Below are 23,587 nucleotides of genomic sequence, written 5' to 3'. Positions count from 1 at the left end.
GAACCGAGGCTTAAACTTAGGAGATGAGACCCTCATAGGGACAAAACGAGAAGACAACCACACCAAATCTCCAACACAAAGCCGAGGACCAACACGACGGTGACGGTTGGCAAAAAGCTGAGTCTTCTCCTGGGACAACTTTAAATTGTCCATCACCTGCCCCCAGATATGATGCAATCTCTCCACCACCGCATCCACTCCAGGACAATCCGAGGATTCCATCTGACCGGAGGAAAATCGAGGGTGGAACCCCGAATTACAGAAAAACGGGGACACCAAAGTGGCAGAGCTGGCCCGATTATTGAGGGCGAACTCCGCCAATGGCAAAAAAGCAACCCAATCATCCTGGTCAGCAGACACAAAACACCTCAGATATGTCTCCAGGGTCTGATTAGTCCGCTCGGTCTGGCCATTAGTCTGAGGGTGAAAAGCAGACGAAAAAGACAAATCTATGCCCATCCTAGCACAGAATGCCCGCCAAAATCTAGACACAAATTGGGTTCCTCTGTCAGAAACGATATTCTCAGGAATACCATGCAAACGAACAACATTTTGAAAAAACAGGGGCACCAACTCGGAAGAAGAAGGCAATTTGGGCAGGGGAACCAAATGGACCATCTTAGAAAAACGGTCACACACCACCCAGATGACAGACATCTTCTGAGAAACAGGCAGATCTGAAATAAAATCCATCGAGATGTGTGTCCAAGGCCTCTTAGGAATAGGCAAGGGCAACAATAATCCACTAGCCCGAGAACAACAAGGCTTGGCCCGAGCACAAACGTCACAAGACTGCACAAAGCCTCGCACATCTCGTGACAGGGAAGGCCACCAGAAGGATCTTGCCACCAAATCCCTGGTACCAAAAATTCCAGGATGACCTGCCAATGCAGAAGAATGTACCTCAGAGATGACTCTACTGGTCCAATCATCAGGAACAAACAACCTATCAGGCGGACAACGATCCGGTCTATCCGCCTGAAACTCCTGCAAGGCCCGCCGCAGGTCTGGAGAAACGGCTGACAAGATAACTCCCTCCTTAAGAATACCTGTGGGGTCAGAGTTGCCGGGTGAATCAGGCTCAAAACTCCTAGAAAGGGCATCCGCCTTAACATTCTTAGAACCCGGTAGGTACGATACCACAAAATTAAACCGAGAGAAAAATAATGACCAGCGCGCCTGTCTAGGATTCAGGCGCCTGGCGGTCTCAAGATAGATCAAATTTTTGTGGTCAGTCAATACCACCACCTGATGTCTGGCCCCCTCGAGCCAATGGCGCCACTCCTCAAATGCCCACTTCATGGCCAAAAGCTCCCGATTCCCAACATCATAATTCCGCTCAGCGGGCGAAAATTTACGGGAAAAGAAGGCACAAGGCCTCATCACGGCGCAGTCAGAACTTTTCTGCGACAACACTGCCCCAGCCCCGATCTCAGAAGCGTCGACCTCAACCTGAAAAGGAAGAGTCACATCAGGCTGACGCAACACAGGGGCAGAAGAAAAACGGCGCTTAAGCTCCTGAAAGGCCTCCACAGCATCAGGGGACCAATTAGCAACATCAGCACCCTGTCTAGTCAAATCGGTCAATGGCTTAACGACATCCGAAAAACCAGAAATAAATCGACGATAAAAGTTGGCAAAGCCCAAAAATTTCTGAAGACTTTTAAGAGAAGAGGGCTTCGTCCAATCACAAATAGCTTGAACCTTGACAGGATCCATCTCAATGGAAGAGGGAGAAAAAATATATCCCAAAAAGGAAATTCTCTGAACCCCAAAAACGCACTTAGAACCCTTGACACACAGAGAATTAGACCGCAAAACCTGAAAAACCCTCTTAACTTGCCGGACATGAGAGTCCCAATCATCCGAAAAAATCAGAATATCATCCAGATACACCATCATAAATTTATCCAAAAAATTGCGGAAAATATCATGCATAAAGGACTGGAAGACTGAAGGGGCATTAGAAAGACCAAAAGGCATCACCAAATACTCAAAGTGGCCCTCGGGCGTATTAAATGCGGTTTTCCACTCATCCCCCTGCCTGATCCGCACCAAATTATACGCCCCACGGAGATCAATCTTAGAGAACCACTTGGCCCCCTTTATGCGAGCAAACAAATCAGTCAGCAACGGCAATGGGTATTGATATTTAACCGTGATTTTATTCAAAAGCCGATAATCAATACATGGTCTCAAAGAGCCGTCTTTTTTTGACACAAAGAAAAAACCGGCTCCTAAGGGAGATGACGATGGACGAATATGTCCCTTTTCCAAGGACTCCTTTATATATTCTCGCATAGCAGTATGTTCAGGCACAGACAGATTAAATAAACGACCCTTTGGGTATTTACTACCCGGAATTAAATCTATAGCACAATCGCACTCCCGGTGCGGAGGTAATGAACCCAGCTTGGGTTCTTCAAAGACGTCACGATAATCAGACAGGAACTCAGGGATTTCAGAGGGAATAGATGATGAAATGGACACCAAAGGTACGTCCCCATGAGTCCCCTTACATCCCCAGCTCAACACAGACATAGCTCTCCAGTCGAGGACTGGGTTGTGAGACTGCAGCCATGGCAATCCCAGCACCAAATCATCATGTAGATTATACAGCACCAGAAAACGAATAGTCTCCTGGTGATCCGGATTAATACACATAGTCACTTGTGTCCAGTATTGTGGTTTATTATTAGCCAATGGGGTGGAGTCAATCCCCTTCAGAGGAATAAGAGTCTCCAAAGGCTCTAAATCATACCCACAACGATTGGCAAAGGACCAATCCATAAGACTCAAAGCGGCGCCAGAGTCGATATAGGCGTCCGTAGTAATAGATGACAAAGAGCAAATCAGGGTCACAGACAAAATAAATTTAGACTGTAAAGTGCCAATGGGAACGGATTTATCAAGCTTTTTAGTACGCTTAGAGCATGCTGATATAACATGAGTAGAATCCCCACAATAGAAACACAACCCATTTTTCCGTCTAAAATTCTGCCGCTCGCTTCTGGACAGAATTCTATCACACTGCATGTTTTCTGGCGTCTTCTCAGTGGACACCGCCAGATGGTGCACTGGTTTGCGCTCCCGCAGACGCCTATCGATCTGAATGGCCATTGTCATGGACTCATTCAGACTTGCAGGCACAGGGAACCCCACCATAACATCCTTAATGGCATCAGAAAGACCCTCTCTGAAAGTAGCCGCCAAGGCACACTCATTCCACTGAGTAAGCACAGACCATTTACGGAATTTTTGGCAGTAAATTTCAGCTTCATCTTGCCCCTGCGATAGGGACATCAAAGTTTTTTCTGCCTGAAGTTCCAAATGAGGTTCCTCATAAAGCAAGCCCAAGGCCAGAAAAAACGCATCCACATTGCGCAACGCAGGATCCCCTGGTGCCAATGCAAAAGCCCAATCTTGAGGGTCGCCGCGGAGCAAGGAAATCACAATCCCAACCTGCTGTGCAGGGTCTCCAGCAGAACGAGATTTCAGGGACAAAAATAACTTACAATTATTTCTAAAATTCTGAAAGCTAGATCTATTCCCTGAGAAGAATTCCGGCAAAGGAATTCTCGGCTCTGATACCGGAGCATGAACAACAAAATCTTGCAAACTTTGTACTTTCGTGGCGAGATTATTCAAACCTGCAGTTACACTCTGTAAATCCATTAGAGACAGGTGAACATAGAGCCATTCAAAGATTAGAAGGAGAGAGAAAAAAAAGAAAGACTGCAGCATAGACAGACTGGCAAGTGATCCAATTAAGAGCACACTAACTACTAGAGAACAAAAAAAAAAAAAAAAAAAAAATTTTCAGCAGACTTCTTATTTCTCTCCTTTCTCAGCCAAGGATTTTAACCCTTTAGTGGGCCGGTCAAACTGTCATGATCTCCATGGCCAGAGAACTAGCATAAGCCTCAATAGGAACAAGCTCTTGGAAGATGTAACTGTACTGACCATGAACTAAACCTACCGCATCATCTAGAAGTAGCCAGGTAGCATGTCCTACTTTTTATCCCTATATGCCCAGCGCCGGCCGGAGAACTAAATAATGCTAGCAGAGGGAAATATAAGACCTGACTCACCTCTAGAGAAATGCCCAAAAAAGGAGACAGAAGCCCCCCACATATATTGGCGGTGATATGAGATGAAACAACAAACGCAGCAGGAAAATAGTTTTAGCAAATTTGAGGTCCGCTTTCTAGATAGCAGAAGACAGAAAGCATACTTTCATGGTCAGTAGAAAACCCTAACAAAACACATCCAGAAATTACTTTAGGACTCTGGCATTAACTCATAATACCAGAGTGGCAATTCCTGATCAACAAGAGCTTTCCAGACACAGTAACGAAACTGCAGCTGTGAACTGGAACCAAAATACAAAAACAAAACATGGACGAATGTCCAACTTATCTAGTAGATGTCTGGGAGCAGGAACAAGCACAGAGAGGCTTCTGATAACATTGTTGACCGGCAAGCATCTAACAGAGAAGCCAGGTTATATAGCGACACCCAGATCTAATCAGAACAGGTGAACAGGGAAGATGATGTCACAAGTTCAATTCCACCAGTAGCCACCGGGGGAGCCCAGAATCCAAATTCACAACACTCCTCCACTGACCACCAAGCTGCCTGTGTATCCATGTAACCGATGTAAAACTGCCATGAGCCTATTGTTTGTTATTTTAGGCCTTTGATAGCCTGTCTGCGGTCCCTACTTTAAACACTCCTCCACTGACCACCAAGCTGCCTGTGTATCCATATAACCGATGTAAAACTGCCATGAGCCTATTGTTTGTTATTTTAGGCCTTTGATAGCCTGTCTGCGGTCCCTACTTTAAATACTCCTCCACTGACCACCAAGCTGCCTGTGTATCCATATAACCGATGTAAAACTGCCATGAGCCTATTGTTTGTTATTTTAGGCCTTTGATAGCCTGTCTGCGGTCCCTACTTTAAATACTCCTCCACTGACCACCAAGCTGCCTGTGTATCCATGTAACCGATGTAAAACTGCCATGAGCCTATTGTTTGTTATTTTAGGCCTTTGATAGCCTGTCTGCGGTCCCTACTTTAATACTCCTCCACTGACCACCAAGCTGCCTGCCTGTGTATCCATGTAACCGATGTAAAACTGCCATGAGCCTATTGTTTGTTATTTTAGGCCTTTGATAGCCTGTCTGCGGTCCCTACTTTAAATACTCCTCCACTGACCACCAAGCTGCCTGTGTATCCATGTAACCGATGTAAAACTGCCATGAGCCTATTGTTTGTTATTTTAGGCCTTTGATAGCCTGTTTGCGGTCCCTACTTTAAATACTCCTCCACTGACCACCAAGCTGCCTGCCTGTGTATCCATGTAACCGATGTAAAACTGCCATGAGCCTATTGTTTGTTATTTTAGGCCTTTGATAGCCTGTCTGCGGTCCCTACTTTAAATACTCCTCCACTGACCACCAAGCTGCCTGCCTGTGTATCCATGTAACCGATGTAAAACTGCCATGAGCCTATTGTTTGTTATTTTAGGCCTTTGATAGCCTGTCTGCGGTCCCTACTTTAAACACTCCTCCACTGACCACCAAGCTGCCTGTGTATCCATATAACCGATGTAAAACTGCCATGAGCCTATTGTTTGTTATTTTAGGCCTTTGATAGCCTGTCTGCGGTCCCTACTTTAAATACTCCTCCACTGACCACCAAGCTGCCTGTGTATCCATGTAACCGATGTAAAACTGCCATGAGCCTATTGTTTGTTATTTTAGGCCTTTGATAGCCTGTCTGCGGTCCCTACTTTAATACTCCTCCACTGACCACCAAGCTGCCTGCCTGTGTATCCATGTAACCGATGTAAAACTGCCATGAGCCTATTGTTTGTTATTTTAGGCCTTTGATAGCCTGTCTGCGGTCCCTACTTTAAATACTCCTCCACTGACCACCAAGCTGCCTGTGTATCCATGTAACCGATGTAAAACTGCCATGAGCCTATTGTTTGTTATTTTAGGCCTTTGATAGCCTGTTTGCGGTCCCTACTTTATATACTCCTCCACTGACCACCAAGCTGCCTGCCTGTGTATCCATGTAACCGATGTAAAACTGCCATGAGCCTATTGTTTGTTATTTTAGGCCTTTGATAGCCTGTCTGCGGTCCCTACTTTAAATACTCCTCCACTGACCACCAAGCTGCCTGCCTGTGTATCCATGTAACCGATGTAAAACTGCCATGAGCCTATTGTTTGTTATTTTAGGCCTTTGATAGCCTGTCTGCGGTCCCTTCTTTAAATACTCCTCCACTGACCACCAAGCTGCCTGCCTGTGTATCCATGTAACCGATGTAAAACTGCCATGAGCCTATTGTTTGTTATTTTAGGCCTTTGATAGCCTGTCTGCGGTCCCTACTTTAAATACTCCTCCACTGACCACCAAGCTGCCTGCCTGTGTATCCATGTAACCGATGTAAAACTGCCATGAGCCTATTGTTTGTTATTTTAGGCCTTTGATAGCCTGTCTGCGGTCCCTACTTTAAATACTCCTCCACTGACCACCAAGCTGCCTGTGTATCCATGTAACCGATGTAAAACTGCCATGAGCCTATTGTTTGTTATTTTAGGCCTTTGATAGCCTGTCTGCGGTCCCTACTTTAAATACTCCTCCACTGACCACCAAGCTGCCTGTGTATCCATGTAACCGATGTAAAACTGCCATGAGCCTATTGTTTGTTATTTTAGGCCTTTGATAGCCTGTCTGCGGTCCCTACTTTAAATACTCCTCCACTGACCACCAAGCTGCCTGCCTGTGTATCCATGTAACCGATGTAAAACTGCCATGAGCCTATTGTTTGTTATTTTAGGCCTTTGATAGCCTGTCTGCGGTCCCTACTTTAAATACTCCTCCACTGACCACCAAGCTGCCTGCCTGTGTATCCATGTAACCGATGTAAAACTGCCATGAGCCTATTGTTTGTTATTTTAGGCCTTTGATAGCCTGTCTGCGGTCCCTACTTTAAATACTCCTCCACTGACCACCAAGCTGCCTGTGTATCCATGTAACCGATGTAAAACTGCCATGAGCCTATTGTTTGTTATTTTAGGCCTTTGATAGCCTGTCTGCGGTCCCTACTTTAAATACTCCCCCGCTGACAACAATGCTGCCTGTGTATCCATGTAACCGATGTAAAACTGCAGTATTTTGCTTATAAAAAAGAAAATACTGGAGAGATATCAAATGCAGACATTTTAACATTAAAAACAAAAACACATACAACAAAAAACTGGTACAGTACAAAAATTGGCCACCAGCTACAAAAACTTTCTCCTGCAAGTAGTTAACTGAAAGGTTTTTTTCCATTGAAAACACAGATATGGCATCCACCGAGTGTTGTCCTGTCGCGTCTTCTTTATATTATTGCCAAGAAGCTGCAACTGAATAAAGCTGAGCTTCTACCTTCTGCCTCTTATTAACTGCTTTTTTAAAAAAAAATTGGCTGTTCCGGCCTACTAAAGGTGTCTGCCCCTGCCTGGTGTTGTCCTCAACTGAATAAAGCTGAGCTTCTACCTTCTGCCTCTTATTAACTGCTGTTTTTTTAAAAAATTGGCTGTTCCGGCCTACTAAAGGTGTCAGCCCCTGCCTGGTGTTGTCCTCAACTGAATAAAGCTGAGCTTCTACCTTCTGCCTCTTATTAACTGCTGTTTTTTTAAAAAATTGGCTGTTCCGGCCTACTAACGGTGTCTGCCCCTGCCTGGTGTTGTCCTCAACTGAATAAAGCTGAGCTTCTACCTTCTGCCTCTTATTAACTGCTTTTTAAAAAAAAAATTGGCTGTTCCGGCCTACTAAAGGTGTCTGCACCTGCCTGGTGTTGTCCTCAACTGAATAAAGCTGAGCTTCTACCTTCTGCCTCTTATTAACTGCTTTTTTAAAAAAAAATTGGCCACCAGCTACAAAAACTTTCTCCTGCAAGTAGTTAACTGAAAGTTTTTTTTCCATTGAAAACACAGATATGGCATCCACCGAGTGTTGTCCTGTTGCGTCTTCTTTATATTATTGCCAAGAAGCTGCAACTGAATAAAGCTGAGCTTCTACCTTCTGCCTCTTATTAACTGCTTTTTTTAAAAAAAATTGGCTGTTCCGGCCTACTAAAGGTGTCTGCCCCTGCCTGGTGTTGTCCTCAACTGAATAAAGCTGAGCTTCTACCTTCTGCCTCTTACTAACTGCTGTTTTTTTTAAAAATTGGCTGTTCCGGCCTACTAACGGTGTCTGCCCCTCCCTGGTGTTGTCCTCAACTGAACAAAGCTGAGCTTCCACATTCTGGCTTTCGGCCTATACTATCAGATATTAAACTGCATTTGGCCTACTAGTGTGGTTAGGCCCTTGAAACAGTGTCTGCTGCTCTTGGGTTTGCTACTCCACTGAACAAAGCAATGCCGCCTGTTTAGTCCTGTTACCAATTTTGATCTGCATTTAGCCTACTTTATTCTTTGGCCCTATATCTGTTTCCTCCTCATCCTGCCCATTGCCCAGCCACTGCTAGATGAGTCTGCTGGTACATTGACCTAGACCACTACATTCCCCTTGTACTCTACACAGCCAGAATCTGACCCTGCTGAAAGTAAGGTTCCCCTTCCCGCATGTTATACCACCTTACACAGGGACAAAGAGGAAGGTGCAGATGAAAGTGCAGGTTCCTTCATCAGGTGCGGGGGGCATACTCGTTGGCGACGTCACTGGCACAGGGCCACTCAGAGTACGCAAAAGTGTCGCTGCTGGTGGGAGGCGCCTCCGCCATGCAAACACACCGCCGTACTTTGAGGGGCCCTGTGCCAGTGCCAATGTGAACGAGTGGGCCCCCCCTGCTTGCTCAGGATCACAGCACTTGCAACGTTGAAATACTTACCTCTCCCTGCAACACCGCCGTGACGTAGTCCGCATTTCCTGGGCCCACGAAAAACTTGAGCCAGCCCTACTCCCCCCACAACTTTTGCCAAATGACCCCCAATTTCCTATGCCCAACTATTATTATAAAGTTAATTAAGATTGACAAGCTTCAGAAACAAGAATGGATGTTTTTGGCATTAAAATGGGCACTGTAGGTGTTTTCCTGGCCTCCACTCACTGCCGACTATGCTTCCCCATTGACTTGCATTGGGTTTCGTGTTTCGGTCGATCCCCGACTTTTAGCGACAATCGGCCGACTGCACTCGACTCGACTCTGGACAAAATCGGGTTTCCCAAAACCCTACTCGATCTTAAAAAAATGAAAGTCGCTCAACTCTACTGGCCTTTCAAAGGATACCGGTGCGCATTTCTTGCAAGTCACACTGATGGTCCGTGTAGTGTGCGAGTTTTTCTCGCACCCATAGACTTTCATTGGCGAGTCTCGGCTGTAATACGGTACAAATCGCAGCATGCTGCGATTTCTCTCGCACATAAAATATGGCCGAGAAAACAGCGGATGATAGGAGCTGCCCCATAGATTAACCCCTTAATCCCATTGGACGTACTATCCCGTCAAGGTGACCTGGGACTTAATTCCCAGTGACGGGATAGTACATCCAGCACGATCGGCAGCGCTCACGGGGGGAGCGCGGCCGATCGAGGCCGGGTGTCAGCTGATTATCACAGCTGACATCCGGCACTATGTGCCAGGAGCGGTCACGGACCGCCCCGGCACATTAACCCCCGGCACACTGCGATCAAACATGATCGCAGTGTTCCGGCGGTATAGGGAATCATCGCGCAGGGAGGGGGCTCCCTGCGGGCTTCCCTGAGACCCCCGGAGCAACGCGAGGTGATCGCGTTGCTGCGAGGGTCTCTTACCTCCTATCCCTGCAGGCCCCAGATCGAAAATGGCGGCGGGGCTGCATCCGGGTCCTGCAGGGATTACTTCTGGGTGCAGACCAGGCTCTGGTAAGCCTGCAGCGCTCTAAGACAGATCAGCGATCTGTGATGTCCCCCCCTGGGACAAAGTAAAAAAGTAAAAAAAAAAAAATCCACATGTGTAAAAAAATAAATAAATAAATAAATTCCTAAATAAAGAAAAAAATATATATTATTCCCATAAATACATTTCTTTATCTAAATTAAAAAAAACAAAACAATAAAAGTACACATATTTAGTATCGCCGCGTCCGTAACGACCGAACCTATAAAACTGTCCCACTAGTTAACCCCTTCAGTGAACACCGTAAGAAAAAAAAAAAAAAAGCCAAAAAACAACGCTTTATTATCATACCGCCGAACAAAAAGTGGAATATCACGCGATCAAAAAGACGCATATAGGCCTCTCCCCGCTGGAGCCCCACCCCGGCCTTTCTTGGCGCGTCTTCTTAACTGCAGGGACAGAGATGCGATACTCCGCCTGGCGAGGCAGAAGGGCCCTATTAAATTCAATAACGCCACTATATCAATTTTCCCGGATTTCTCTATGGAGCTCCAAAAGCAGCGAGTTCGATTTGTGGAAGTTAAGAAGCGGCTCAGGGATAAAAGCATCCTCTATTCCATGCTCTACCCGGCTCGGCTCCGTGTTGTCCATGAAGGCTCTTCCCTGTTTTTTACAGATCCGGCGGAGGTAACCGAATGGTTACGTACATACAAGGTGTCTAATGTGCCGGACTCCTGAGCAATCTCTCTTATCCAATGGCAATATAATTGGAGCTCTCCGTACAGGGTGTTGAGTTTACCAACAATACCGAACGCTGATTCCAGTGAGGGTATCCCCTTTTCTGATTGACTGTAGGAGTGAAAGATTAAACTCCTCTACTGTTCAAGTTTTATTTTATTTGGGTTTTTATACCAGTTTTGACTTTTTGATGTGTTTAATAGTCGCCATTGATAATTCTGTGCTCTGCGTGGTGTTCCTGATCTCTACACAAGCTATGGTGTATAATATTCTTTTTCTCAAGTGTAGCTATGGGATCTGAGATTGTGTATATGACTTGGAATGTGCGGGGAATTAAGACTCCCCGTAAAAAAATCAAGGTATTTTCACAAATTAAGCGATATCACCCCCATGTTGTAGCACTTGTCGAGACACATCTGACCAGGGACACCGCTAAGTGTACACAAAAGCCGTGGGTGCAGTGGTCCCTCCATGCATTTCATACCAGTTACTCAAGAGGGGTCTCTCTGCTAATCCATAGAAGTGTTAGATGGGAGGCCAGGGAGGCAAGACGAGATCCCGAAGGTCGCTTCGTTTTTGTACACGCCTTTATTAATACTCGGGAATACGTGATACTGTGTATCTATAACCCACCCCCAGCTAATATATCGGTTCTCCGTATGGCAATGGGATTCTCCCTAAATTATCCTGACGCTAGTATTATTTGTATGGGAGATTTTAACTTAGTCATGGATAGTTCCTTGGATAGATTGAGACTGGGGGATGGGATATCTGGAGGCCCTTCTGTTCAATCTTCTTCTCCGTTGGCACTGTTTATGGGTGGTAGCGGATGGCTGGACTTATGGAGAATTCGTCACCCTGGGATAAAGGATTACACTTGCCATTCATCAACTAGGCGGTCTCTGTCTCGTATAGACTACATATTTGGGTCTAGCGATGTGGCGTTGTGGGTAGATAGTATTGAGTATGGCAATAGGAGGATATCGGACCACAGTCCAGTTATTCTTAAACTTAAATATGGTCAATCAAATAATTTTATACCTTGGAAATTGAATCCCTTCTGGTTGAAATTAATAGATTCTAGCGATAGAACGGTAGATCAGTTGAACTGTTTTATCCTCACCCACCCAGATCCCTCAAATCTTGGTCTGTTCTGGGATACTTTAAAAGCATATCTAAGGGGATGTCTGTCCTCCACTATTTCCTATATTAAAAGAATAACGGCGGGAAGGGATGATGAGATGGAGCGACAGTTGAAGGAATCCGAGGCCGCCTATGTAGCCAACCAAACTAGTGGCAACAGGGTAGCTTGGCTCACTTCCCAAAGGCTATATACCCAACATATAGACACAAAATCCAAACGTAAATTGTTTTTTACCCGTCAATCATATTTCGAATTGGGGAATCAAGCCAGTAAACTATTGGCCTTTTTAGTACGCCAACATAACACATCCAATACAGTATTGCAGATTCGGGCACCTGATGGTTCATTGGTATCTTCTACTGAGGAGATCCTCCAGTGTTTTCATGATTATTATAAATCTTTATACAAGTCTAATAGTGGTTTGGGTGTTCCTGAATGTGTAGACTATTTATCGGACATAGCATTCCCTTCATTAAGTTCAATTCAGCAAGCCTTTATGGAGGCTGAGTTTACTTTGGAGGAGGTTGAGCAAGCTATAATGGACATGGCCACCGGGAAGGCCCCTGGACCTGATGGGTTCCCTATTGAGCTGTATAAGAAGTATCGAGGTCAATTGGCACCACTTTTATTGAAAGTACTCAGGAATATATGGGAGGGAGAGACGATGCCCGAAACATTCTATGATGCAAACATTATTGTACTTAAAAAAGAAGGGAAGGATCCTCTGGAATGTGGATCGTATCGCCCCATATCACTAGTAAACGTAGATTACAAAATTTTCACTAAAATATTGGCCACTAGACTAAATACGCTCATATTGGACCTTATACACCCAGATCAAACTGGCTTTATGCCCGGGAAAAGTACTTCTATCAATATCAGGCGAGTCCAATCGGTGATTCAGTACAGCTCTCTAGAGCCAGACAATAGTTGGGCGCTGGCATCGCTGGATACGGCCAAGGCATTTGACTCCCTCGAGTGGCCTTTCCTCTCCGCGTGTCTGCAGAAGTATGGTTTTGGAGAGAAATTTATTAGGGGGATAGACATGCTGTATAAGAATCCCAGGGCGCGTGTAATCGTGAATAATTCCATCTCTGAATCTTTTGCATTACACAGGGGAACCCGGCAGGGGTGCCCTCTATCCCCAGCTCTCTTCGCCCTTGCGATAGAGGCTTTAGCAATACGCATAAGATCCTTCCCGGATATTAAGGGAATAAATATTGCAGATCGTACGGATACCATTGGCCTATATGCTGATGATATGATAATATTTATGGATAAAGCAGAAGAAACCCTACCACAAGTGATAACAACCATAGATAAATTTAGCAAATTTTCCGGCCTATATATAAATTGGGATAAATCTGCCCTGATGCCTCTATCTCATACTTCGGCTCCCTGCCTCGGGATTCCCACTTCGCTACCTGTAGCTTCCAACTTCAAATATCTGGGTATTCATATGTCTCAATACAGTCGGTTAGACCTACAACAAAACATTTACCCATTGCTGGATTTGGTCAAGTCTAAATTTATAACCTGGGGTAGACTCCCCCTCTCTGTCGCAGGCCGCATTAATCTAATTAAGATGATACTGCTTCCCAAACTTAATTACTGCTTTCAACATAGTGCTGTACCAATACCCAAATCATTTTTTGCAAAATTAAACTCCTTAATCACATCCTTTATATGGGGAAAGGCCAGACCCAAACTCAAATTATCTATTTTACAGAGACCAAAAAAGGGGGGTGGGGCGGCTTTACCAGACCTCTATTTGTACTACCTTGCCGGACAGGCTAAGGCGATAAGTAAATGGATGCCTGATAGCTCCTTGCCTAATTCTGAGAGTCATTTAATTCATTCTGCCCGGATTGACTGCCCGCTGGGATTTCTAGAGATGGAGAAAGTTGGTACTTGTCGTCTGTTACCTATGCTCCGGCTGGCGAGATTGATATGGAGACAAATAAAAAGAATTATTAAATTTACGGATGTCATAGCCGAGATGCCACTGTGGAACAATGGTTATATACCTGAATTACTAAATCACCCATCCACTGATTTCTGGGTCTCCCATGGTGTTCTCTCGGTGGGCGATATACATAACCAGGGGATTTTTGTAACCTTTGAACAATTACGAAATAATTACAACATTCCTAGGTCCCAATTCTTTAGGTATTTGCAGCTGAGGTCAGCTTTTCAATCATATATACGAAATGTGGGTACGGGTCGGGCGATCTCTTCTTTGCCTTTAATAGGTATCCTCAAATCGCAGGGTCCTCAAGGACTTATATCCTCTCTATATACATATCTATTATCCATGGGAGATGGGTCGGTCATCAACTCTGTCAAGGGGAAATGGGAGGAACTCCTTCCCGATGTACTGGGAGAGGATTGGGAGGATATTCTTGAATCTTCAACTAAAGTTTCCCCTTCAATCAATAATAGAATGACCCAATTATATATCATATATCAGGCCTATTTAACCCCGGCGCGTCTCTTTAAAATGGGCCGCTTGCATTCGTCAGATTGTTTGCGATGTCATGTGCCCGATGCTGATTTTGTTCATATGATTTGGAGGTGCCCTGTAGTCCTTCATTATTGGAGAGAGGTGACGACATTATTAACATCGTTATTGTCGATCCCTGTCCCACTTGAACCGTTAACCTGTCTGTTCGGGGTGTGGGATACGGAGACCTGGGATCATCACACTGGGATCTTTCTCCGAGAGACGCTCTTTTTGGCAAGGAAGGTATTGGCGTTAAGATGGATGGGTGGCTCCCCCCTGACCCTTAGAGTTTGGATCGATCTGGTGAATTCAATTATCCCATATGAAAAAACAATGTATCAAAATAGAGGATGTCCAGGTAAATTTGAGAAGATATGGGGCAAATGGAACTCCTCTTGTCATACTCTATAGTCTGCACTGACTAGACATCTACATAGGAGGGTGGGCTTGTGGTTTTTGGGGACATTGCCCATAGAGCAGGATTTAAATCTGTTTTCTCTTGGCGACTTACTGTTACTGTTAGTGGTTAAAGTTGTTAAGTTGTATAATAGGTATTTTTCTTATAAGAATCTAATGATTTACCATGCACATTTCATTATCTTTGTAACTTCTGATATGATGTTGTTCTACAGCTATTTGTATGTCATGGTATAATTGATGATAATTGCAAATGTGTGCATTGTTTGTTTATACTGAATTAATAAACGAATTTAAAAAAAAAAAGACGCATATAAATAACCATGGTACCGCTGAAAACGTCATCTTGTCCCGCAAAAAACGAGCCACGAGACAGCGTCATAAGCAAAAAAATAAAAAAGTTATAGTCATCAGAATAAAGCGATGCCAAAATAATTATTTTTTCTCTAAAATAGCTTTTATCGTATAAAAGCGCAAAAACATAAAAAAATGATATAAATGAGATATCACTGTAATCGTACTGACCCGACGAATAAAACTGCTTTATCCATTTTACCAAACGTGGAACGGTATAAACGCCTCCCCCAAAAGAAATTCATGAATAGCTGGTTTTTGGTCATTCTGCCTCACAAAAATCGGAATAAAAAGTGATCAAAAACTGTCTCGTGTCCGAAAATGTTACCAATAAAAACGTCAACTCGTCCCGCAAAAAACAAGACCTCACATGACTCTGTGGACTAAAATATGGAAAAATTATAGCTCTCAAAATGTGGAGACGCAAAAACTTTTTTGCTATAAAAAAGCGTCTTTTAGTGTCTGACAGCTGCCAATCATAAAAATCCGATATAAAAAACGCTATAAAAGTAAATCAAACCCCCCTTGATCACCCCTTTAGTTAGGGAAAAATAATAAAATTTAAAAAATGTATTTATTTCCATTTTCCCATTAGGATTAGGGCTAGGGTTAGGGTTAGGGCTAGGGTTAGGGTTAGGGTTAGGGCTAGGGTTCGGGTTAGGGCTGGGGTTAGGGCTAGGGTTAAGGTTAGGGTTGGGGCTAGGGTTGGAGCTAAAGTTAGGGTTAGGGTTGGGGCTAAAGTTAGGATTAGGGTTGGGGCTAAAGTTAGGGTTAGGGTTTGGATTTCATTTACAGTTGGGATTAGGGTTGGGATTAGAGTTAGGGGTGTGTCAGGGTTAAGGGTGTGGTTAGGGTTACCGTTGGGACTAGGGTTAGGGGTGTGTTTGGATTAGGGTTTCAGGTAAAATTGGGGAGTTTCCACTGTTCAGGCACATCAGGGGCTCTCCAATCGCGACATGGCGTCCGATCTCAATTCCAGCCAATTCTGCGTTGAAAAAGTAAAACAGTGCTCCTTCCCTTCCAAGCTCTCCCGTGCGCCCAAACAGGGGTTTACCCCAACATAAGGGGTATCAGCATACTCGGGACAAATTGGACAACAACTTTTGGGATCCAAGTTTTCTTGTTATCCTTGATAAAATAAAAATTGGGGGGGCTAAAAATCATTTTTGTGGGAAAAAAAGATTATTTATATTCACGGCTCTGCGCTGTAAACTGTAGTGAAACACTTGGGGGTTCACAGTTCTCACAACACATCTAGATAAGTTCCTTGGGAGGTCTAGTTTCCAATATGGGGTCACTTGTGGGGGGTTTGTACTGTTTGGGTACATCAGGGGCTCTGCAAATGCAACGTGACACCTGCAGACCAATCCATCTAAGTCTGTATTCCAAATGGCGCTCCTTCCCTTCCGAGCTCTGCCATGCGCCCAAACAGTGGTTCCCCCCCACATTCGGGGTATCAGCGTACTCAGGACAAATTGGACAACAACTTTTGGGGTCCATTTTCTCCTGTTAACCTTGAGAAAATACAAAACTGGGGGCTAATAAATAATTTGTGTGGAAAAAAAATATTTTTTATTTTCACGGCTCTGCGTTATAAACTGTAGTGAAACACTTGGGGGTTCAAAGTTCTCACAACACATCTAGATAAGTTCCTTGAGAAGTCTAGTTTCCAATATGGGGTCACTTCTTGGGGGTTTCTACTGTTTGGGTCCATCAGGGGCTCTGCAAATGCAACGTGACACCTGCAGACCAATCCATCTAAGTCTGCATTCCAAATGGAGCTCCTTCCCTTCCGAGCTTTGCCATGCACCCAAACAGTGGTTCCTCCCCACATACGGGGTATCAGCGTACTCAGGACAAATTGGACAACAACTATTGGGGTCCAATTTATCCTGTTACCCTTGTGAAAATAAAAAACTGGGGGCTAAAAAAATCATTTTTGTGAAAAAAAAAAGAATTTTTATTTTCACGGCTCTGCGTTATAAACTGTAGTGAAACACTTGGAGGGTCAAAGCTCTCAAAACACATCTAGATAAGTTCCATAGGAGGTCTACTTTTCAAAATGATGTCACTTGTGGGGGGTTTTGGGCGACATGGTGTCCCATCTCAATTCCAGTCAATTTTGCATTGAAAAGTCAAACGGCGCTCCTTCCTTTCCGAGCTCTGCCATGCGCCCAAACAGTCGATTACCCCCACATATGGGGTATCAGCGTACTCAGGACAAATTGCACAACAACTTTTGTGGTCTAATTTCTTCTCTTACCCTTGGGAAAATAAAAAATTGGGGGCGAAAAGATCATTTTTGTGAAAAAATATGATTTTTTATTTTTACGGCTCTGCATTATAAACTTCTGTGAAGCACATGTTGGGTCAAAATGCTCACCACACATCTAGATAAGTTCCTTAAGGGGTCTAATTTCCAAAATGGTGTCACTTGTGGGGGGTTTCAATGTTTAGGCACATCAGGGGCTCTCCAATCGCAATATGGCGTCCCATCTCAATTCCAGTCAATTTTGCATTGAAAAGTAAAATGGCGCTCCTTGCCTTCCGAGCTCTGCCATGCGCACAAACAGTGGTTTACCCCCACATATGGGGTATCAGCGTACTCAGCACAAATTGTACAACATCTTTTGGGGTCCATTTTCTCCTGTTACCCTTGGTAAAATAAAACAAATTGGAGCTGAAATAAATTTTGTGTGAAAAAAAGTTAAATGTTCATTTTTATTTAAACATTCCAAAAATTCCTGTGAAACACCTGAAGGGTTAATAAACTTCTTGAATGTGGTTTTACGCACCTTGTGGGGTGCAGTTTTTAGAATGGTGTCACACTTGGGTATTTTCTATCATATAGACCCCTCAAAATGACTTCAAATGAGATGTGGTCCCTAAAAAAAAATGGTGTTGTAAAAATGAGAAATTGCTGGTCAACTTTTAACCCTTATAACTCCATAACAAAAAAAAATTTGGTTCTAAAATTGTGCTGATGTAAAGTAGACATGTGGGAAATGTTATTTACTAATTATTTTGCATGACATATCTCTGTGATTTAAGGGCATAAAAATTCAAAGTTGGAAAATTGCGACATTTTCAAAATTTTCGCCAAATTTCCATTTTTTTTCACAAATAAACGCAAGTTATATCGAATAAATTTTACCACTATCATGAAGTACAATATGTCACGAGAAAACAATGTCAGAATCGCCAAGATCCGTTGAAGTGTTCCAGAGTTATAACCTCATAAAGGGACAGTGGTCAGAATTGTAAAAATTGGCCCGGTCATTAACGTGCAAACCACCCTCGGGGCTTAAGGGGTTAACATTGGTCCGAGTGCTATGAGATTTTTTTATCACATAGCACTTGTCCGTATTACGCTCTAGTGGGACTCCAGCCTTATTGTAAAAGTGGATGCTTCAGATGGTGCACTAGGCGCAATTTTATCACAAAGAACAGGAACAACAGATTTTCTATATCCTTGTGCCCAATTCTGCTGAAGTTTGATAGTGTCAGAAAATAATTATGATCTGGGGAACAAAGAGCTTTTAGCTATCATTGCTGCTTTTCAAGGAATGGAGACATCACCTAGAAGGAGCATCTCAACAAATGTTGTACTAACTGACCATCGTAACCTTGAATTTATCAGGATTGCCAAATGTTTTTCCTACCACCATCAACTTTGTTATCTCTTACCATTACGGAAGCCAGGTATGTAAGGCTGATGCTTAAAGGGAACATGTCAACATGTTCTGAGATTTGTGAAGTCTCGTGAGACTTCGGCACTATCTTCAAAGGAACACAGTGACCCGCTCCACTGCACAGGTGCCAGATTCCCAGCGCCACAGTGTGAATACATCATAACACACTGCGGGGCGGGATCTGGGGCCTCGGCTACACGACATAGAGTAGGTGGGGCCCGGTGAGATAATGGACAGCTGTGAGGCGCTCGAGTCAGGGAGAAATCATGCCTCCCTGACTCAATAGAGGTATGGCCCCAAATTTATAAAACTGATTATTTCAGCATTCCTAGGGATGCTAAACATATGAGCCACCTTCACAGAATGCGGCCTTAGTGTTGCTGAAGGTGGCTCCTTTACTTAAAAACGCCAGGGAAGGGGGGGTGACAGATATTAAAACTACAAAACAACAAAACTTATCTTTTAAGTTGAAACTGATTATTTAAGAAATGTAAACAAGTTATTCAACATTTATTTAGCCTCCCTTGACAGAACGGTAGAACCATAATCGTGGTGTATCACAATACTAGAGCAAGGGGGAAACGAAAATTCATGATGCAATAACGCAACTGGCCCACAACGAAGGTGCACTGTACTACAATGCTGAGAACAGGATAAATTGTCCAATGTCTGGCAGACTCCTTCATACATCAACTATGTGCTGTTGATCGTCAGCGCTGAACTAAAACCAAATAGAAAACTAAAGTTTTTTTATTTAAAGTTGTCTCTGGGCCCATATGTGAATTGTGAATCTCTCTTATTACAGTCTCCAAGTTGTGTTGGTGTCATCAGAGCTTTATCTGAAATGCAGATGGTTGGATGGCTGATGATTACCCTGAGGATTTAAAGAGTGATTTTAAGACAGTATGAAAATCAACTTCAGCTGAAGGTTTTTAAGCAACACTGAAGGAGGAGAAGGTTGTTTTTCTTCTAGATTCACCTTCCTTCTTTGATGGGGTGTCACTTAATCTTAGAAGTATAGGCTTTTTCTGATGTTATCACACTACCATTCAAAGGAAGATTGCATTCCATTGGTTGTCCATCTACAGGTCCTTCTCAAAAAATTAGCATATAGTGTTAAATTTCATTATTTACCATAATGTAATGATTACAATTAAACTTTCATATATTATAGATTCATTATCCACCAACTGAAATTTGTCAGGTCTTTTATTGTTTTAATACTGATGATTTTGGCATACAACTCCTGATAACCCAAAAAACCTGTCTCAATAAATTAGCATATTTCACCCGTCCAATCAAATAAAAGTGTTTTTTAATAACAAACAAAAAAACCATCAAATAATAATGTTCAGTTATGCACTCAATACTTGGTCGGGAATCCTTTGGCAGAAATGACTGCTTCAATGCGGCGTGGCATGGAGGCAATCAGCCTGTGACACTGCTGAGATGTTATGGAGGCCCAGGATGCTTCAATAGCGGCCTTAAGCTCATCCAGAGTGTTGGGTCTTGCGTCTCTCAACTTTCTCTTCACAATATCCCACAGATTCTCTATGGGGTTCAGGTCAGGAGAGTTGGCAGGCCAATTGAGCACAGTAATACCATGGTCAGTAAACCATTTACCAGTGGTTTTGGCACTGTGAGCAGGTGCCAGGTCGTGCTGAAAAATGAAATCTTCATCTCCATAAAGCATTTCAGCCGATGGAAGCATGAAGTGCTCCAAAATCTCCTGATAGCTAGCTGCATTGACCCTGCCCTTGATGAAACACAGTGGACCAACACCAGCAGCTGACATGGCACCCCACACCATCACTGACTTTGGGTACTTGACACTGGACTTCAGGCATTTTGGCATTTCCTTCTCCCCAGTCTTCCTCCAGACTCTGGCACCTTGATTTCCGAATGACATGCAAAATTTGCTTTCATCAGAAAAAAGTACTTGGGACCACTTAGCAACAGTCCAGTGCTGCTTCTCTGTAGCCCAGGTCAGGCGCTTCTGCCGCTGTTTATGGTTCAAAAGTGGCTTTACCTGGGGAATGCGGCACCTGTAGCCCATTTCCTGCACACGCCTGTGCACGGTGGCTCTGGATGTTTCCACACCAGACTCAGTCCACTGCTTCCTCAGGTTCCCCAAGGTCTGGAATCGGTCCTTCTCCACAATCTTCCTCAGGGTCCGGTCACCTCTTCTCGTTGTACAGCGTTTTCTGCCACATTGTTTCCTTCCAACAGACTTACCATTGAGGTGCCTTGATACAGCACTCTGGGAACAGCCTATTTGTTGAGAAATTTCTTTCTGGGTCTTACCCTCTTGCTTGAGGGTGTCAATGATGGCCTTCTTGACATCTGTCAGGTCGCTAGTCTTACCCATGATGGGGGTTTTGAGTAATGAACCAGGCAGGGAGTTTTTAAAAGCCTCAGGTATCTTTTGCATGTGTTTAGAGTTAATTAGTTGATTCAGAAGATTAGGGTAATAGGTCATTTAGAGAACCTTTTCTTGATATGCTAATTTATTGAGACAGGTTTTTTGGGTTATCAGGAGTTGTAGGCCAAAATCATCAGTATTAAAACAATAAAAGACCTGACAAATTTCAGTTGGTGGATAATGAATCTATAATATATGAAAGTTTAATTGTAATCATTACATTATGGTAAATAATGAAATTTAACACTATATGCTAATTTTTTGAGAAGGACCTGTAGGTATTTCTGCAACTCAGGAACTCAACAAGCAGTTGCGCTTCAAGGCACCGCATACACAGAAAAGCTCCTCGCTATCTTCCTCTGTGAATCTTTGATACAAATTTGAAATGGTAATTTTTTGGCCTTCTAAGGGGCTCAAGGCAGATTCTTTTGGAGTGGGCTCTACTGATGAACTGGCCTCCTTTGTGATAAGTGTCCGTGACACGTTGGTTAGAGCCTTTGTGTGCAATAAAGGTGTCTCGTGCTGAGTAGACATTTGAGCTGTGTATGCATCATTCTGTACCACTTTAGTAAGAGGTAAAGTTTACACAAGAGAAAACGATTTTCAAGACAGTCACGGCCGATTTTTCACATTGTTTGAAGCTGTCATCTTTATCTTGGTGGGGATGTTGGAAAGTTCAAAGTTGTCATCAATACCAGCATTCCTCCCTATCTTGTCAATAGGAAATCAGATGTTTCCCAGGGTCGTGGTTAACTAGGTTTATTGGCATTCCTTTAACAATGTTTGTAACACCGGCAAAAAATGTTTAGGATGTGACATTTGGATATTCTTGGTAAGATGTATGGGTGAAGATGAAGAACCTTGTGCCACGGGTGTGTTGATAGTTTCGGCCGATGTACTCTGCTTGAAAATTAGTTTTAAACGAGAAACCATCACTTTGTTTAGTTTCCTCCAACACTGATCTGCTGCTTTCTAGAATTAAGCATCTCACCAGCATGTTGCACTTTACCTTTTATACGGACACCTGAGTCTTTGGCAACCTATTTCTCACAGACATCTTTTATGCCAAGCTTCAGACGCGCATCTGTTACACCGATCTTCTGACGGGCATCAAACACATTCTGTTAATTGTGTGTGGGTAAACGACTAATCATTGTAGGCTGGATCCTGGATCTCATACCTCCCGCCATATTTCTGCAAAAAACTGCACATTCCCAGCAGCAACTGTGTTGGAAACCACATTATTCTTTTCAAGGGCATTTATGATGCCCGTACCAAAAAAAGTTTACACACTATGTTGATGTTTCCCCCCCCAGGGTGAAATGTTTGTCAGCCCATACACTTAGTGTATGGGCATTACAAGTATAGGAGACTCGCTCCTTTGAACTGGGAAAACATTTTTCAGAGGCCTTCCTCCACGTCTGTTAAGACACCACACCACCAGTAGATCACCATGGTGAACATGTTCCGTGCTGCAATAGCCATGTTATTGTTGTCAAGGGTGTTTATGATGCCATTATAAAACATGTTTACACAATAGGTTGATGCGTACCCCCCAGGGGGAAATGTTTGTCAGCCCATACACTTAGTGTATGGGCATTACAAGTAGAGGAGACCCGCACCTTTAAACTGGGAAAACGTTTTTCGAAGACCATCCTCCACATTTCTTCCTTGGGTGATTGGAGTGCATGCAAATTAGGGGCAGGCCTTGTATTCACTTCATGGGCAAACTTTATGTGACTTCTAAAAATTATAATAATGGGAACTTTACTTTCATGTGGCTACCCAGGACATCTTTTCAAAGGGTTATTGGAGTGCGTGTAACATTGCGGAGGGCAGTCCGTGCATTCAATGCATAGGCAAAGAGTTTGGTAGTACCAAATGAATAATGTGAACTTGGTTTTCCTGTGGCCATCCAGTACGTGGGCTCAAAGGCTTATTGGGGTGCTTGTAACTTTGGGGCAGGGCAGGCCTTGCATTCCATGCATAGGCAAACACTATGGGAGACCCACTTTCTTATAATGGGAACATTTTTTCAGGTGGCCCTCCTGTACGTCTCGTGAAAGGGGTATTGTGGTGCGTCCTAATTTTTGCCAGTCCAGCCACTCACTGCATAGGCAATAACAGTATACGAGACCCACTGTTTAATAATGGCCCTTTAAGAATATTAATGCTGCCTGATGCCACTAGAAAAATAGGCTCTATGATTTTAAGAGTCCCTCCTTCATAAATGAAACAAGATGGGTCTGCTTATGTGCCACACACCACATCGCCAGGTAAGGTTGTTAAATGTTACAATGACATTTCCCAGTGAATGCAGTTGAAAAACGCATCAAAAACACTACGTGTTAACATAGCCCAAGTGGTGGAGGCACATTTTTTTTTTTGGGGGGGGGGGCTTTATTTTGCCTTACATACAAATTATTACCCTGGAAAG

At 43.6% G+C, this 23,587-nt stretch overlaps 1 pseudogene; it reads right to left on the bottom strand.

Moving 5' to 3' along the window:
• Positions 1–21,396: 21,396 nt before the first annotated feature.
• LOC143817400 (polymerase delta-interacting protein 3 pseudogene) lies at positions 21,397–22,340 on the bottom strand (annotated as a pseudogene).
• Positions 22,341–23,587: the final 1,247 nt, after the last annotated feature.

The sequence above is a fragment of the Ranitomeya variabilis genome, chromosome 3, assembly GCF_051348905.1.
Source record: "Ranitomeya variabilis isolate aRanVar5 chromosome 3, aRanVar5.hap1, whole genome shotgun sequence".
NCBI classification, from domain to species: domain Eukaryota; kingdom Metazoa; phylum Chordata; class Amphibia; order Anura; family Dendrobatidae; genus Ranitomeya; species Ranitomeya variabilis.
This window is presented reverse-complemented; position numbering and strand designations above follow the sequence as displayed.